Raw genomic sequence first — 18,475 nt, 5'->3', positions numbered from 1 at the left:
ATCTAACTTTTCCCTTTTCCTACTCAATTTTTTCCCCTTTTTTCTTTTTCTCCTACTTTCTCATATTTTTTTCTTTTCTTATTTTGCGTCTACTTTCTCTTCCGTTTTCCTTTTCAAAATTTTGTTTCTTTTTTATTTTATACCATTTTCCTTCCCCTATTCTTTATTCTTATTTTCTTTATTTCATGTCTGCCCCTTCATATTCCTTTTTCTTCCCCCCTTTTTGTTTTGTTTTCTCGTATTTTTTCTTTCCTTCTATTACTCTTACTTTCTGTTCTCTTTCATAATTCTCTCTTCTCTGATGGTGGCTTTTGTTGTTATTGTAGGTGTCTTGTGTATGTTTTTTGTTTTGTTTCTTGTTTTGTTGTATTTTTTCTGTTCTGTCAGCACCTTCATAACTGCTTGCATGATGTGGGCAGGAGTGAGCCTTATAGTCAGCCTGCCTGAGAGGAGGTTCCATCCAAGAATGTGACAACATCATTCAAGACCCAGTTTCAACAGGAGAACCCAAATAACACAAGTGGCATTCCTAGAGCACCCAGCTCAGGAGATCTAAGAGACTGCACAACTGGGTCCCACAAAACACCTACTACCCATAAAACACCTACTACTCCCAGACCACTCTATAAAGTCTGGAGGCATAGCAGTTTGATCTAATACATAAAAACAAATACAAAGGGACAGTAAAAATAGGGAGACAAGAAAACAACCCCCAAATGAAAGAAAAGGAGGAATTGCCATAAAAGGAACTAAATGAAATGGAGGCAAGCAATTTTTCAGATAAGAATTCAAAGTAATGGTTATAAGGGTGCTCAAGCAACTTAGTGAGAACTACAAGCAGCTTAATGAGAACATTATGGAACTTAATTCAAACTACAGCAGCATAAAAAAAGGGATAGCAACCATCAATAACAATCAAGCATATCTGAAAAATGACATAGCTGTTGCTTCCTAGAAGGGATAAACAGTAGACTAATAGAAGCAGAGGACCGAATCAGCAAATTAGAAGACAAGGTAGAAAAAAATACTCATTCAGAGTGGCATTTAGAAAAAAAATTAAAAAGCAGGAGGAGAGTCTAAGGGAGCTTTGGGACAACATGAAATGTAAAAACAATCACATCCTAGAGGTACCAGAAGAAGAATCTGAGCAAGGAATGGAGAACCTGTTTGAAGAATTAATGGCAGAAAATTTCCCTAACCTGGTGAATGAAAAAGTCACTCCACTTCAGGAAACACGGAGTCCCAATCAAGATGAACCTCAAAAGAGCCACACCTAGACACATCATAATTAAAATGGAAAATATTAAAGACAAAGAAAGAACCTTAAAGGCTGCAAGAGAGAGACAGAAAGTTATGTAGAAGGGAACTTCCATTAGTCTATCAGCTGATTTCTCAATAGAAACACTTCAGGCCAAAAGGGATTGGCATGAAGTATACAAAGTAATGAAACTGTATCCAAGACTACTCTAGCATGAAGGCTATCATTCAAAATTGAAGATGAAATAAAGAGTTTCACAGACAAAAGAGGGCTAAAAGAGTTTATTACCACCAGACCAGCAATGCAAGAAAGGCTACAGCAAAAAGAACACCTAGTTACATCAATCCAAAGAGGCCTTCTCCAAGAGACTTGGTAATGAAGCTGTCAAAAATCAATGACAAAAAAATTCTCAAAGCAGCCAGGGAAAATAAGGAAGTGAACTACAAAGGAAAATTCCTCAGAATTTCATCTGATTTCTCAGCAGAAACTCTACAAACCAGAAGAGAGTGGAACCAAATAGTCAAACTTGTGGAAGAGAGAAATTACCAGCCACACATAATATAGCCAGCAAAATTATCCTTTAAATATGAAGGAGAAATAAGAACATTCCCAGACATACAGAAGCTGAGGGATTTTTATTACCAGGAAACCTCCATTGCAGGAAATATTCAAGGGAGTTATTCTACCTGAAACAAAGAACACAAGGTCACAACACTACGAGTAAGATCGCCAAAAAACTTGCAGCATAAACAGGGATAATTTGTGACAACAAAAACATACAAGAGGAAGGGGGAAAGATATGAACTGGCAAAGGAAGATAAAGATCAGATGCATTTAAAAGGGAAAAAACTAAAATATATATGCAACTTCACTTTTTATAAACCTAATGGTAACTACACACAAAAATCCCAAAATAGGACATAGAGCTTAAAAAATTAAAGAGGAAACAGGAAAGATGTATGGCATCCCACCAAGCAAAACAACAGACAGAAGCATAAAGGAAAAGAACCAATGGAGTCACAGAGCTACCAGAAAACAAAAAATAAAATGGCTATAGGAAATCCTCATCCATCAATAATTACCCTAAATGTAAATGGTCTGAATTCGCCACTAAAGAGGCATAGAGTAGTAGAATAGATAAAAAAACAAAAAACAAAACCCAACCATATGCTGCCTATAAGAGATACATCTATGCTGTAACTGGTTTGGCTCAGTGGATAGAGCATTGGCCTGCAGACTGAAGGGTCCCAGGTTCGATTCCAGTCAAGGGCATGTACCTTGGTTGCGGGTATATCCCTAGTTGTGGGTGTGCAGGAGGCAGCTGATCAATGTTTCTCTCTCATTAATGTTTCTGACTCTCTATCCCTCTCCCTTCCATTCTGTAAAAAATCAATAAAATATATATTTTTTAAAAAGAGATACATCTAAACAGCAAAAACAAAGCTAGATTCAAAGTAAAAAGGTGGATAATGATTCTCCAGGCAAATAATATCCACAAAAAAGTAGGTGCAGTCATACTTATATCTGACAAAATAGAACTGAAAGTAACAAGAGACAAAGATGGACACTTAATGTTAAAGGGAGCATTACATCAAGAAAACATAACAGCCCTACCTGGTTTGGCTTAGTGGATGGAATGTCGGCCTGCGTGGACTGAAGGGTTCAATTCCGGTCTGGGGCATGTGCCCACACTGCAGGCTTGATCCCCAGTAGGGGGTGTGCAGGAAGCAGCCAATCAATGATTCTCTCTCATCATTGATGTTTCTATCTCTCCCTTCCTCTCTGAAATCAATAAAAATATATTAAGAAAAAAACCATAACACTTCATAATACGTATGCACTCCAACCAGGAAACATCAAAATATATTAACTCACAGAACTAAAAGGAAAAACAAATCAAAACACAATTATAGTTGGATACCTTAATACTTCATTGACAGCTCTGGACAGATAAGACAAATAAAAAAATCAATAAAGAAATATCAGCCTTAAATGAAACAGTAGACCGAATGGATATAATTGACATTTACAGAACTGTTCATCCCAGAACATCAGGTTATACATTCTTCTCCATTGCATATGGAACTTTCTCAAGGATAGAGCATATGTTGGGTCACAGAACTAACATCAACAAATTCAAAAAGATTGAAATTATTCCAAGCATATTTTCTCACCACAATGCCTTGAAATTATCAACTGCAAAGAGGAAGTAAAACAAAACAAAACCCACAAATAGAGATTAAACAACATACTACTAAAAAATGACTGGATCAAAGAAGAAATAAAAGATGAGAATGATAGCACAACATATCAAGATCTCTGGGATGCAGCAAAAGCAGTAGTAAGAGGGGAGTTTATATCATTACAGGCCCATCTCAAGAAACTGGAGAAATCCCAACCGAACATCACATCTTAAAATACTGGAAAAGGAGGAACAAAAGCAACCCAAAGTCAGCAGAAGAAAGTAAATAAAACTAGAGTAGAATGAAATGAAATAGAGAACAAAAAAACTATACAAAAAATCAATAAAATGTAGAGCTGGTTCTTTGAAAAGATTAATAAAATTGACAAACTCCTGGCTAGACTGACTAAGGAAAAAGGGGAAAAGACCAGAAATGGAAGAGAAGTCACCACAGACATCACAGATATACAAAGGATCACACAAGAATATTATGAAAGACTTTATACCACCAAATTCAATAACCTAGAGAAATGGATAAGTTCCTAGAAATATATAACCTTCCTAGACTAAATCATGAAGAATTGGAAAATCTAAATAGACTGATCAGCAGTGAGGAAATTAAACCAACCATCAAAAACCTCCCCCAAAAGGACCAGATGGTTTCACCAGTGATTTCTACCAAATGTTCAAAGAAGAATTAAAACCTAACCTTTTCAAACTCTTCCAAAAAAAAAAAAAAATGAAGAGGCAATACTTCTTAACACATTCTATGAGGCCAATATAACCTTGATACCAATAACTGGTAACACACACACACACACACACAGAAAAAACACAGACCAATATCCCTGATGAACATAAACACAAAAATCCTGAACAAAATGGTGGCTAATCGAATACAACAGTACATCAAAAAAAGAATACATCACGATCAAGTGGGATTCATTCCAGGGGCACAAGGATGGTTCAACATTTGCAAATCAATCACTGTAATACACCACATTAACAAAAAAAAAGGATAAAAATCATATTATCTTTTTAAAAAAAATACTTTTATTGCCCTATCCAGTTTGGCTCAGTGGATAGAGTGTCAGTCTGAGAACCAAAGGGTCCAGGGTTTGATTCCGGTCAAGGGCACATACCTTTGTGGCAGGGCTTGTGCAGGAAGCAACCAATCGATGTGTTTCTCTCACATCGATATTTCTCTCTGATAGCTGATTTCCCAATAGAAACTTTACAGGCCAAAAGGGAGTGGCAAGAAATGTTCAAAGTGATAAATAGCAAGGACCTTCAAGCAAGATTACTCTACCCAGCAAAGCTATAATTTAGAATTGAAGGTCAGATAAAGAGCTTCACAGATAAGAAAAAGCTAAAGGAGTTTAACACCACCAAACCTATATTATATGAAACTAGAGGCCTGGTGCATGAAATTACATGCACTGGGGTTGGGGAGGGTCCCTCAGGTCAGCCTGTGCCCTCCTGCAGTTCAGGACCCCTCAGCGGACATCCCTCTTGCAGTCTGGGACCCTTCGCTTCTTACCGCCCGCCTGCAGCGGAGGCAGGAAAGGCTCCCACCACCGCCACTGTGCTCGCCAGTTGTGAGCTTGGCTTCTGGCTGAGCAGCGCTCTCTCTGTGGGAGTGCACGGACCACAGGGAGCAAGCAGCTTCTGCATTGAGCATCTGCCCCTGGTGGTCAGTGCGTGTCATAGCGAACAGTCATTCCACTGTTCAGTCAATTTGCATTTTAGGGTTTTATTATATAGGATGTTGAAGGGCATTCTTTAAGAAGAGAAAAGAAGAAAAAGAAAGATAAAATAAAATGCCAATAAATGCATATTTATCAACAATTGACTCAAAATAAAAATAAATGAACAAGAAATCTAATGAACAAAATAAACTTGTGAATAAATGTAATCAGAGGCATGGAAACATGGAACAGACTGATGAATCTCAGAGAGAAATGGGGAGGGGAACAGGAAGAGATTAACCAAAGATGTTATAGACACAGACAATAGATTGGTGAAGGCCAGAGCTGGGGCAGGATGGGAGGGAGTAGTGGGGGGTGGGGGGGAGATGGAACATCTGTAATACCCCCAGTAATAAAGATTTAAAAAGTAAAAGTATTGAAGAAGTGTCATAAGATTTCTATATCCAACAAAATTATCCTTCAAGAATGAAAGAGAAATTAAGATATTTCCAGATAAATAAAAACTAATGGAATTCAATACCATGCAACCTGTTCTACAAGAAATTCTACTGAAATAAAAGGGCACTAAACAGTAATTTCAAGTCATATGAAAAATAGAGAATACTGGCAAAGGTAAATACATAGGTAAATATAAATGCCAGTATTATAGTATTAGGTCAGGACATTGTAGACTCATGGAGATTTTTACATAATCTCTAGAATACTCATTTTAGTAATAAGCATATATGCATGCACATACAGCATAATTATTATTAATTTTTATTTTATTTTAGAGAGAGATGAGTCCCATCGATTTGTTGTTTCACTTATTTTTTATGCATTCATTGGTTGATTCTTGTATGTGTCCTGACTGGGTATCTGACCCACAACCTTGGCATATCATATCGGGAAGATGTCCTACCAACTGAGCTGCTGGGTAGAGTCTTATTATTTCTTTATTTGACAAAGCCTCCCATGTAAATTTTGCATATCAGATAGGCCTCATTATTTTTAAAGTTCTCTAATAAGTAGAGATAGAGCAAATCTTTTTTTCCTCTTTTTTTCTTTATTGATTAAGGTATTCCATATGTGTCCTTATCCCCTCATTGCCCCCCCACCCCCAGCCCCCCGACTCATGCCCTCACCCCCCTGTTGTCTGTGCCCATTGGTTAGGCATATATGCATACATACAAGTAGTCCTTTGGTTTAACTCTTTCCCATACCCCCACCCTCCCCTACCTTCCCTCTGAGGCTTGACGGTCTGATCGATGCCTCTCTGTCTCTGGATCTGTTTTTGTTCATCAGTTTATGTTGTTCATTATATTCCATAAATGAGTGAAATCATGTGATATTTATCTTTCTCTGACTGGCTTATTTCGCTTAGCATAATGCAGTTCCATCCATGCTGTTGCAAATGGTAAGATTTCCTTCTTTTTTTACAGCAGCGTAGTATTCCATGGTCTAGATGTACCACAGTTTTTTAATCTACTCATCCGATGATGGGCACTTAGACTGTTTCCAAATCTTAGCTATGGTGAATTGTGCCCCTATGAATATAGGGGTGGATATATCCTTTCTGATTGGTGTTTCTAGCTTCTTGGGATATATTCCTAAAAGTGGGATGACTAGGTCAAATGGGAGTTCCAATTTTAATTTTTTGAGGAAACTCCATACTGTTCTCCATAGTGGCTGCACCAGTCTGCATTCCCACCAGCAGTGCACAAGGGTTCCTTTTTCTCCACATCCTTGCCAGCACTTGTCATTTGTTGATTTGTTGATGATAGCCATTCTGACAGGTGTGAGATGGTCCTGCATTGTTGTTTTGATTTGCATCTCTCGGATAATTAGTGACTTGGAGCATGTTTTCATATGTCTTTTGGCCTTCTGTATGTCCTCTTTCAAAAAGTATCTATTTAGGTCCTTTGCCCATTTTTTGATTGGTTTATCTTCCTTTTGTTAAGTTGTATGAATTCCCTGTAAATGTTGGAAATTAAACCCTTATCAGTGATAACATTGGCAAATATGTTCTCCCATGCAGTTGGCTTTCTTGTTTTGATGGTTTCTTTTGCTGTGCAAAAGCTTTTTATTTTGATGTAGTCCCATTTGTTTATTTTTCTCTTTAGTTTCCATTGCCCTAGAACAGTGATGGCAAACCTTTTGAGCTCGGCCTGTCAGCATTTTGAAAGACCCTAACTTAACTCTGGTGCCATGTCACATATAGAAATTTTTTTATATTTGCAACCATAGTAAAACAAAGACTTATATTTTTGATATTTATTTTATATATTTAAATGCCATTTAACAAAGAAAAATCAACCAAAAAAATGAGTTCGCGTGTCACCTCTGACACACGTGTCATAGGTTCGCCATCACTGCCCTAGAAGCAGTATCGGTGAGGAAATTGCTTTGGCATATGTCTGAGATTTTGCTGCCTTTGGATTCCTTTAGTATTTTTATGATTTCCCATCTTATGTTTAAGTCCTTTATCCATTTTGAGTTTATATTTGTGTATGGTGTAAGTTGGTGGTCTAGTTTCATTTTTTTGCATGTATCTGTTCAATTTTCCCAACACCATTTATTAAAGAGACTGTCTTGACTCCATTGTATATTCTTGCCTCCTTTGTCAAATATTAATTGAGCATAGTGGTTTGGGTCAATTTCTGGGTTCTCTATTCTATTCCATTGATCTATATGTCTGTTCTTTTGCCAGTACCAGGCTGTTTTGAGAATAGTGGCTTTGTTATACAGCTTGATATCTGGTATTGAGATCCCTCCTACTTTGTTCTTTTTTCTCAGGATTGCTGCAGCTATTCATGGTCTTTTTTAATTCCAGATGAATTTTTGGAGAGTTCGTTCTAGGTCTGTGAAATATGCCGTTGGTATTTTAATGCGGAGTGCATTGACTCTATAGATTGCTTTGGGTAGTATGGACATTTTAATGATGTTGATTCTACCAATCCAAGAACATGGTATGTTCTTACATCTGTTTATGTTTTCCTCTATCTCTTTTTTCAGTGTCCTGTAGTTTTATGAGTACAGGTCTTTTACCTCCTTAGTTAAATTTATTCCTAGGTATCTTAATTTTTCTGGTGTGATGGTAAATGGGATTGCTTTTTCAGTCTCTCTTTCTGTAAGTTCACCATTTGTGTATAGAAATGCCATAGATTTCTTGGCATTAATTTTGTATCCTGCTACATTGCTGAATTCATTTATTAAGTCTAATAGTTTTTTGATGGAGTCTTTAGGGTTTTCTATGTACAGTATCATGGCATCTGCGAATAAGGACAGTTTTACTTCGTCTTTTCCAATTTGGATGCCTTTTATTTCTTCTTCTTGTTTGAGCACAATGGCTAGTACTTCCAGTACTGTGTTGAACAGGAGTGGTAAGAGTGGGCATTCCTGTCCAGTTCCTGTTCTTAGGGGAAATGGTTTTAGTTTTTGCCCATGGAGTATGATGTTGGCTGTAGGTTTGTCATATATGGCTTTGATGTATGTTCCTTCTATTCCCATCTTGCTGAGAGTTTTTATCAAGAAAGGGTGCTGGATTTTTTCAAATTCTTTTTCTGCATCAATTGATATGACTATGTGATTTTTATCTCTCAATTTGCTTATGTGATGTATCACGTTTATTGATTTGCAGATATTATTCCATCCTTGCATCCCTGGGATAAATCCTACTTGGTCATGGTGTATGATCTTTCTGATGTACTGCTGGATCCGATTTGCTAGAATTTTGTTGAGGATTTTGGCATCTATGTTCATGAGGATTATTGGCCTGTAATTTCCTTTCATTGTGTTGTCTTTATCTGGTTTTGGTATTAGGGTGATGCTGGCTTCATAGAATGAGCTTGGAAGTGTTCCTTCCTCTTGAATTTTTTGTAGTAGTCTGTGGAGGATAGGTTTTAGTTCTTCCTTGAATGTTTGGTAAAACTCCCCTGTGAAGCCTTCCGGCCCTGGGCTTTTGTTTGCTGGAAGCTTTTTGATGACTGCTTCAATTTTTTCCATAGTTATCGGCCTATTGAGATTTTTAGATTCTTACTGATTGAGTTTTGGAAGGAATATGTCCATTTCCTCCAGATTGTCTAGTTTGTTGGAATAGAGTTGTTCATAGTATTTTTTAATAATCCTTTGTATTTCTGTGGGGTCTGTTGTTATTTCTCCTCTTTCATTTCTGATTTTGTTTATTTGGGTCCTCTCTCGTTGGTGAGCCTGGCTAGAGTTTCATCAATCTTATTTATCCTTTCAAAGAACCAGCTCCTGGTTTCATTGATCTTTTGTATTTTTTTTTTTGTCTCTATGTTATTTCTTTCTTTCTTTTTAAAAAAATTTATATTATTGATTTTTTACAGAGAGGAAGGGAGAGTGGTAGAGAGTTAGAAACATTGATGAGAGAGAAACATCCTGCACACTCCCTACTGGGGATGTGCCCGCAACCAAGGTACATGCTCTTGACCGGATAAAATTCACCTCAACAAGACATGACACAAAGGGAACAAAACACGAATGTACTCATGACACCAATAACCCCAATATAAGTGACCAGCAGAGAAAAGAGAATTAGGAGAGAGAGAAGAGAGCACAAATGATATCAGAGAAAAAATGGTATGAGAGATAAAAACAAAAAACAAAAAAAAAACAGAAGAAGAAAAAGGAAATATATATATGGAGAAAACACCAGAGAACAAACAGGTAAACCAAAACAGGTAGACCAAAAGAAACACCAAATACCTAGTAAAAAGGGTGGGGGCAGAATCTTATATACAGAAAATAAGGTTAAGAAATAGATGAATATGGGGAGGACCTCAGTTCAGTATAAAGGAAGTAGAAAGGGGATGAGTGGATAAGAAGAAAGGGAATGAGAAGAAAATAATAATTTACAAAAAAATTGATTAAAAAATGGTATAAAAATAACAAATAAAATAAAATGATGGAAAAACAATGCAAAAAGAAATAGAAAATAAAGAAACAAAAAAAGGAAAAATAAATAACAAAAGATGAAAAATATGATAACAAAATAATAATCCTTTGTATTTCTGTGGGGTCTGTTGTTATTTCTCCTCTTTCATTTCAAAATAATAATAAAATTTAAAAAAAAAATGAAAAAGTGAAGTGTCGTTCCTTTCGCTGGCTTAAGATTCCAGTCTTCTGTACTCTCTGGGTTTCTCAGTTTCCTGTTGCTGGGACAGAAGGGCTCTCTTTAGGCCAGTCCCTGTGGACTCTCAGGGACTATTCAGATTTTTAAAAATTCTTTGTACTATTCAGGGTGTATTCTGGGTGTGGCTGTATTGGTTGCCTGGAGACTGGAGGGAGGGGCTATCAGGAGAAAATGGCTGCCCAGATCCCGGGTGTCAGGTATGACTCAGTGCCAGACTCAGTGCCAGACTCACTGCCACTTCTCCTGGACCCTCTCTTCTCCCCAGCCTCTCCCCAGACTTCACAAGTCCGCACCTTCTCCTGCACCTCAGCCATGGGTGAGTGTCCGTATCCAAAAGGTCTTATGAACTAGGTTCTGTGAAGAAAAGCAAAGGCCACAGAGAGGTGAAAGAGCTGCACCTCTGCGAGCCTCTCTGCTGCCAGCACTACGCGGTCTGGGCAGCCCTTCAGGCTGCGCCCTCTGGGCTCAGTCTTTCGTTATTGTGGACCCAGATCTAGAATCCCCTGCCACCAGCAGTCCTGGCGGACCTCCTTTCCACAGTCAGATGCTGTGCCTGTACCAAGGGGCGGGTCTCAATGCCGTGCGGTTTCCCTCTGACCCTCAGGGCTCAGAGATCTGGCAGTTCTCTCCAGCCCAGGTCCTTGATTTTACCTTTATCCAGGTGACCTCTGCCCTTCCCAGCTGCAAATTATCTCACCAGCTGAGTCTCCTTCGCCAATTCGGGGTGGATGTTATTCGTTTCAGCTGCTCATTCTATCTGCTCTGGGACAAGGCTTGGGACACGTCCATCTATTCCACCGCCATTTTTCTAAAGCAAATCTTTGAGGCATTCCAGGGACCCATTGGAACAACCCAAAGCCATTTCCAAATTAAGAGTTTCTTTTTAAAATTAGAACCCTAGGAAGGTTGTCAAACATATTTGTCTAAAAAGATCATATATCATTATGAAACAATGTTAAATTATCTATTTACCCAAAGTGACAATAAAAGATATCAAACTTAAACACTGGTTAGCTATTTGTCAGGGTCACCGAATGAGGAATGCATGAGGCCAAAAGGGGTAAAGAATGATGAATTCATTAGGTCATCTGGATACCCAGATGGACTGAGCCCCTAAATGGCGCCAGCACCCAAAGATGAGGAGTCAGAGGTTTTTAAAGGACTCTAGGCAGGCTTTTTCTGTGCGGAGAATTCTCTGTGCAGGTTGGATTCTGGGAAAGTCCAGAGGGGAGAGATAATGGTTTTTAGCAAGTGGACTGTGGTCTAAGCAAATGGAATGTCCATTGAGAAGTGGCCTAAAAGTCAGTTCCCAGGGGAGAGGTTATTGATTTAATTATTTGATCAGACTTAACACTATTGTTAGCAAAAGTTTCCTTAGGATTGAGAAGATTGTTTTTTTAAGTAATCAAGGACCTGATAAAGACAATATAAAATAGAAAATTATTTTAATAAAACATAGAACCTTTGTTTCTAGGAAAAAACTTACAATATCTGGAGCAGAATACAAAAAACTTTTAAAAAAATTAAATCTTGCCCTGACTGGTTTGGCTCAGTGGATAGAGCATCAGCCTGCGGACTGAAAGGTCCCAGGTTCGATTCCAGTCAAGGGCATGTACCTTAGTTGCGGGCACATCCCCAGTGGGAGGTGTGCAGGAGGCAGCTGATCTATGTTTCTAACTCTCTGTCTCTCTCCTTTCCTCTCTGTGGAAAATCAATAAAATATATTTTTTTTAAAAAATTAAATCTTTATTGTTTAGATAATTTCAGTTGTTCCTTTGTTTTTCCCCCATAGCTCCCCTCCACCCAGTTCCCACCCCACCCTCTGCCCCTCCGCTTCTCCCCCCACTGTCCTCATCCATAGGTGTATGATTTTTGTCACGTCTCTTCCTGCACCCCCCACAGCCCTTCCCCCCACCCCAAGAATTATCAGTCCACTCCCTTTCTATGCCCCTGATTCTATTATATTCACCAGTTTATTCTGTTCATCAGATTTTTTTATTCACTTGATTTTTAGATTCACTTGTTGATAAATATGTACTTGTTGTTCATAATTTTTATCTTTACCTTTTTCTTCTTCTTCCTCTTCTTAAAGAATACCTTTCAGCATTTCATATAATACTGGTTTGGTGGTGATGAACTCCTTTTGCTTTTTCTTATCTGTGAAGCTCTTTATCTGACCTTCAATTCTGAATGATAGCTTTGCTGGGTAAAGTAATCTTGGTTGTAGGTTCTTGCTATTCATCACTTTGAATATTTCTTGCCACTCCCTTCTGGCCTGCATAGTTTCTGTTGAGAAATCAGCTGACAATCGTGTGGGTACTCGCTTGTAGGTAACTGTTTTTCTCTTGCTGCTTTTAAGATTCTCTCTTTGTCTTTTGCTCTTGGCATTTTAATTATGATGTGTCTTGGTGTGGTGCTCTTTGGATTCCTTTTGTTAGGGGTTCTCTGCGCTTCCTGGACTTGTAAGTCTATTTCTTTCACCAGGTAGGGGAGGTTTTCTGTCATTATTTCTTCAAATAAGTTTTCAATATCTTTTTTTTTTTTACTCTGATTCTATTTTATTCATCAGTTTATTTTGTTCATTTATTTTGATTTCTTTTTGTTTGTTTTTTTGTTTTTTTATTTTTTATTTTTATTTTTTTTCTTAATTAAATCTTTATTGTTCAGATTATTACATTTGTTCCTCTTTTTTCCCCCCATAACTCCCCTCCTCCCAGTTCCCGCCCCACTCTCCACCCTCACTCCCCACCCACTGTCCTCATCCATAGGTGCACGATTTTTGTCCAGTCTCTTCCCGCATCTCCCACACCCCTTCCCCCCCCCAAGAATAGTCAGTCCATTCCCTTTCTATGTCCCTGATTCTATTATGATCACCAGATTATTTATTCACTTGATTCTTAGATTCACTTGTTGATAGATGCATGTTTGTTTTTTTGGGTTTTTTTTATATATATTTTATTGATTTTTTACAGAGAGGAAGGGAGAGAGATAGAGTTAGAAACATCGATGAGAGAGAATCATCGATCAGCTGCCTCCTGCACATCTCCTACTGGGGATATGCCCGCAACCCAGGTACATGCCCTTGACCGGAATCGAACCTGGGACCTCTCAGTCCGCAGGCCGACACTCTATCCACTGAGCCTAACCGGTTTCGATAGATGCATGTTTGTTGTTCATAATTTGTATCTTTACCTTTTTCTTCTCCTTCCTCTTCTTAAAGGATACCTTTCAGCATTTCATATAATACTGGTTTGGTGGTGATGAACTCCTTTAGCTTTTCCTTATCTGTGAAGCTCTTTATCTGACCTTCAGTTCTGAATGATAGCTTTGCGGGATAAAGTAATCTTGGTTGTAGGTTCTTGGTATTCATCACTTTGAATATTTCTTGCCATTCCCTTCTGGCCTGCAAAGTTTCTGTTGAGAAATCAGCTGACAGTCGTATGGGTACTCCCTTGTAGGTAACTGAGTTTCTTTCTCTTGCTGCTCTTAAGAGTCTCTCTTTGTCTTTTGCTCTTGGCATTTTAATTATGATGTGTCTTGGTGTGGTCCTCTTTGGATTCCTTTTGTTTGGGGTTCTCCGTGCTTCCTGGACTTGTACGTCTATTTCTTTCACCAGGTAGGGGAAATTTTCTGCCATTATTTCTTCAAATAGGTTTTCAATATCTTGCTCTCTCTCATCTTCTGGCACCCCTATAATTCTGATGTTGGTACGCTTGAAGCTGTCCCAGAGGCTCCTTACACTATCTTCGTATTTTCGGATTCTTTTTTCATTTTGCTTTTCCGGTTGGGTGTTTTTAGCTTCTTCGCATTTCAAATCTTTGCCTTGATTCTTGCGGTCCTCTGGTCTGCTGTTGGGAGTCTGTATAATATTCGTTATTTCAGTCCGTGTATGTTTAATTTCTAGTTGGTTCTTTATCATAACATCGAGGGTCTCATTAGATTTGTTGAGGATCTCATTAAGTTTATCTGTGGCTTCTAGACAGTTCTTGAGAGACCTTAAAAGTGTGGTTCTGAACTGAATATCCTCCATTGACAGTTTTGTCCTGTTTCTTTGTCTCCACATTTTTTATGCTTTCTTGGTGCACCCCCTAGTGGTCTTTGTGTGCAGTCCTCCTGTAGTTAAGCCTTGATTGTTGTAGTTAATACTAGGGGGATTTGACCTCCAGGCCAGGTGGCTGTGAGAATCAGCTGTGTCTGCAGTGGGAAAACTTCTGTCCTCTAGGGAGGTGCTAATCTAGCCTTTGCCTGAGGCTATCTGGCAAATGGCTCTGCCCAGGGCTTGGGCGGGGCGGGTGGGTCACTCGGGCTTGGGATCAACAGGGTGGGCCGGAGAGAGCAGTTATGGCGGCTCTCAGTTCCATCCCTAGGGGCTCTGCCTCACAGAGCCCCAGCAACCGCTGCAAACCTCGGAGAGAAAGCTGCCTTCGAGTTCTGACTGAAGCCAGACAGTCCCGCTTCTCCCGTTTGAGTCTGGGTCCCTAGAGACTCGCCCGGATCTGGAGCTCAGACTCTGAGACTCCCTCCCAATTGAAAGCACCAACCGCGCCCTCCACCGCCAGCCTTCTCCGTGCGCACTCCGTACCTGAGTATTTCACTTCAGCACTGCGCCTCCTCTGAGTCTGGGTATGATATTCTCTTTCCTCCTAGTTGTAGATTTTCCACTCAGCCAGCCTTCCTGTGGTTCTGGATGATGTCCGTTCCGTCTTTTAGGTGTGTTTTGATTTGGTTGTTCAAGGCAGCAATCTCCGGCGTTAACCTATGCCGCCATCTTGCTTCTCCCCCAGTTTTCAATATCTTGCTCTCTCTCTTCTGGCACCCCTATAATTCACATGTTGGTTCGCTTGAAGTTGTCCCAGAGGCTCCTTATGCTATCTTCATATTTTTGGATTCTTTTTTCTTTTTGCTTTTCCAGTTGGGTTTTTTTTTTATTTCTTTGTATTTCAAGTCTTTGACTTGATTCTTGTGATCCTCTTGTCTGCTGTTGGAACTCTGTATAATATTCTTTATTTCAGTCAGTGTATGCTTAATTTCTAGTTGGTCCTTTTTCATATCCTTGAGGGTCTCACTAGATTTTTTGAGGGTCTCACTAGATTTATTGAGGGTCTCACTAAATTTATCGGCGGTTTCTAGAAAACTCTTGAAAAACCTTATAACCATAGTTTTGAACTCTATATCCAGTAGTTTGCTTTCCTCCGTTTCTGTCATTTGTGACCTGTTTCTTTGTCTCCGAATTTTGGCTGCTTCCCTGAGTTGATAGGGTGGCTTTCTGTGCTAGGTGTCGTATAGGGCCCAGTGGCTCAGCCTCCCCAATTACCTGAGGTGGACACTCTTGGTGCACCCCTTTGTGGGCTGTGTTCACAGTCTTGTTGTAGTTAAGCCTTGATTGTAGTTGGTATCACTGGGAGGAATTGACCTCCAGGCCAATTGGCTGTGAGAATCAGCTGTGTCTACAGTGGAAGAACTGTGCTGGAGACACCCTTCTGGGGCAAGACTTGCTTCAGTGGGGCTTTGGTGCTCACTGAGTCTGACCCCTGAATGTGTCCCTTATGGATCTGAGGAGTTGTAATCAGGATGGTCCCTCTCTGACCAGTGGGTACACTGGCACTTGGATCTCTAAGGAGGTGCTAATTTAGCCTCTGCCTGAGACTACCCAGCAGGAGCTATGGAGAGATATGCAGATTCCTCTTCTTTGTTTGGTGTTTGGAGGTGCCCAGATGAGGCCCAGCTGTGAAGCAGTGAAAGCTGCTGTGGGGCCTTGGGCCTTTTTTTGGATGTTCTGGGTTTCTCAGATCCAGCTGCAGTTCGTTAGGTAATTTTAGATTGCAAAGGGCCAGGTCATTCATATGCAAAAGCCTCTGCCACAGCTTGGGTGGGGCGGGGTTTCAGGGATTCAACAGGGCGGGGCAAACAGCTATGGCTGATCCTCAGTCCTGTCCTAAGAGGTCCTGGTGGTCTCAGTGTCCCGGTAATTGCTGCAAGCACCTCTGAGAGAAAGCCGCCCTCGAGTTCTGCCCGCAGCCAGACGGTCCAGTTTTTCCCTGTATGAGTCTGGGTCCCCAGAGACTCGCCCAGAACTGGAGTTCAGAGCAGTCGGGAGCTTGAGACTCCTTCCCGATTGAAAAAGACAACCGCATCCTCAGTTGTCAGCCCTTTCTGAGTGTACCTCTGTACCTCTGCACTTTACTTCCGCACCTCCTCTGAGTCTCAGTGTGCTTTTCTCTTTCCTTCTAGTTGTAGAATTTCCACTCAGCCAGCCTTCCTGTGGTTTTGGATGATGTCCGTTTTGTCTTTTAGTTGTATTTTTGAAGTGGTTGTGCGAGGCAGCAATTTCTGGTGTTTACCTATGCCGCCATCTTGGTTTCTCCCCCAAAAACTTTTTTTATTGATGAGAAAAGAACAAAACTAATTTTGATTCAGCTTACTTTTGATATTTAAATTCATCTACTTAATTAAATTTATTCTAATCTTATTCAGCTTAGTTCTATATAATAAAGCCCAGCAACCGAAATGGCAGAACAACCAGAGACCACACAACCATGGCTCCTTGCCCTGGCCAGCTCCGCCCCCTCCCCCAGCAGGGGCCCCCACCCCAATCAGGGGTGTGGCCAGTCTGCAAACTGCTTGCAGCCATTCACCCTGGCCAGCCCTGCCCCCCAATGGGGACCCCCACCCCCTCCAGGGCCCCCATCTGGGCAGGCCAGCTGGCCCTCACCTGTACACCCTCGCCTCTATCCTATATAATAAAAGGGTAATATGCAAATTGACCCTAACAGCAGAATGACTGCTCGACCAGTCACTATGAGGTACACTGACCACCTTGGTCCCTTTCCCCGGCCCACAGGCTCCGATCACTGACGGCGAATAGGGAACTGGGAGTGGGTGGCGGGGGAAGTGAGTGGCTCCAGGCCAAGGCCCCTGCCCCACCAGTCACCCTACACACAGAGGGCAACTTGCAACGGGTGGCAGGGCTGGCGAGCAGGCAGGAACGGCGACCTCTCAGTCTCTTCCTCTGGCCTTCAGGCTCCAATCACCCAATGGCAAACAGGGAACCGGGGGTTGATGGTGGGGGGGAGGGGCCAGCTGCAGGCAGCTGGGAAAAATGGCCCTGATTGCAGGCCAGGCCTAGGGACCATACCTGCTCTCAAATTTCGTGCACTAGGCCTCTAGTCATATATAAAGTTTTCTTGCTCAAGATTTCCCCTTATGAACATTCTACAATTTTCTCATCCCTTTTAGTTTTCCTGTAAGAATTTTTACCAGTCCAAAATAGGTCCAATTACTTAGCAGTTGCCAGAAAAAAAAGACAACTCCAAGATGATTTTATGAGAAGGAACAGTTTATTGTGAGCAGGCAAACAGGGACATGAGGTGGGGGTTGGGTGTCATTTTCCAAAGTGGTGTGTCTCTAAACAGAGGATCAGGTTCATCTTCATTCAAGAAAATCATACACAAACATCAAGGTGAACTTTGTCATCACTTTTATTGGTGGTGACATTCCTGCACATGTGTAGTTAGAAAACATGCCAATACATACATCACATGTTTAAAAATGGCGGAGAATTTCCACCCCTGGAGGAGATTTTAGTATCTTAATGGGGGTATAATGAGAATAGTTTATGTGATGTCAGTATGAAGTCTTCTAGGCCGCTTCAGCCAGCCTCTGGTGGTTTGAGCCTAATCAGCCCCCTGGTTCTGCAAATCATTCTGGCATTTCCCTATAAAGCAGTTCTGGCATAGGTTTGGAAGGAAGTTTCACTAAGTAAGTCAGCCATTCTGTTAAACTCTTAGCAAAATACAGGATATTGTTACACAAGTCTTATATAATCTAGGGTAATCTAATTGGGTTTACAGGTTAATATAAGCAAAGTTATGAATCCTATATAAAAGTTAGGCCCTGGCTCGTTTGGTTCAGTGGTTAGACCATTGGCTTGCACAGTAGAAGGTCATGGGTTTGATTACCAGTCAAGGGCATTTACCTCGATTCCCTGGGCCCCAACTGGAGCTGCATGCAGGAGGCAACCAATCAATGTTTATGTGTGTCTCTTTCTCCTCCCTTCCTTCCACTCTCTAAAAATCAATGGAAAAATGTCCTTAGGTGAGAATTTTTAAAAAAAAGTCTATGCTAGTCTTCTTGCAAGGCCAAATACATATATATGTATGTATAGTAGGTTACAATACTCATTCAGAAATAGC

The sequence above is a fragment of the Myotis myotis genome, unplaced genomic scaffold (assembly GCF_014108235.1).
Source record: "Myotis myotis isolate mMyoMyo1 unplaced genomic scaffold, mMyoMyo1.p scaffold_m19_p_6, whole genome shotgun sequence".
NCBI classification, from domain to species: domain Eukaryota; kingdom Metazoa; phylum Chordata; class Mammalia; order Chiroptera; family Vespertilionidae; genus Myotis; species Myotis myotis.
This window is presented reverse-complemented; position numbering follows the sequence as displayed.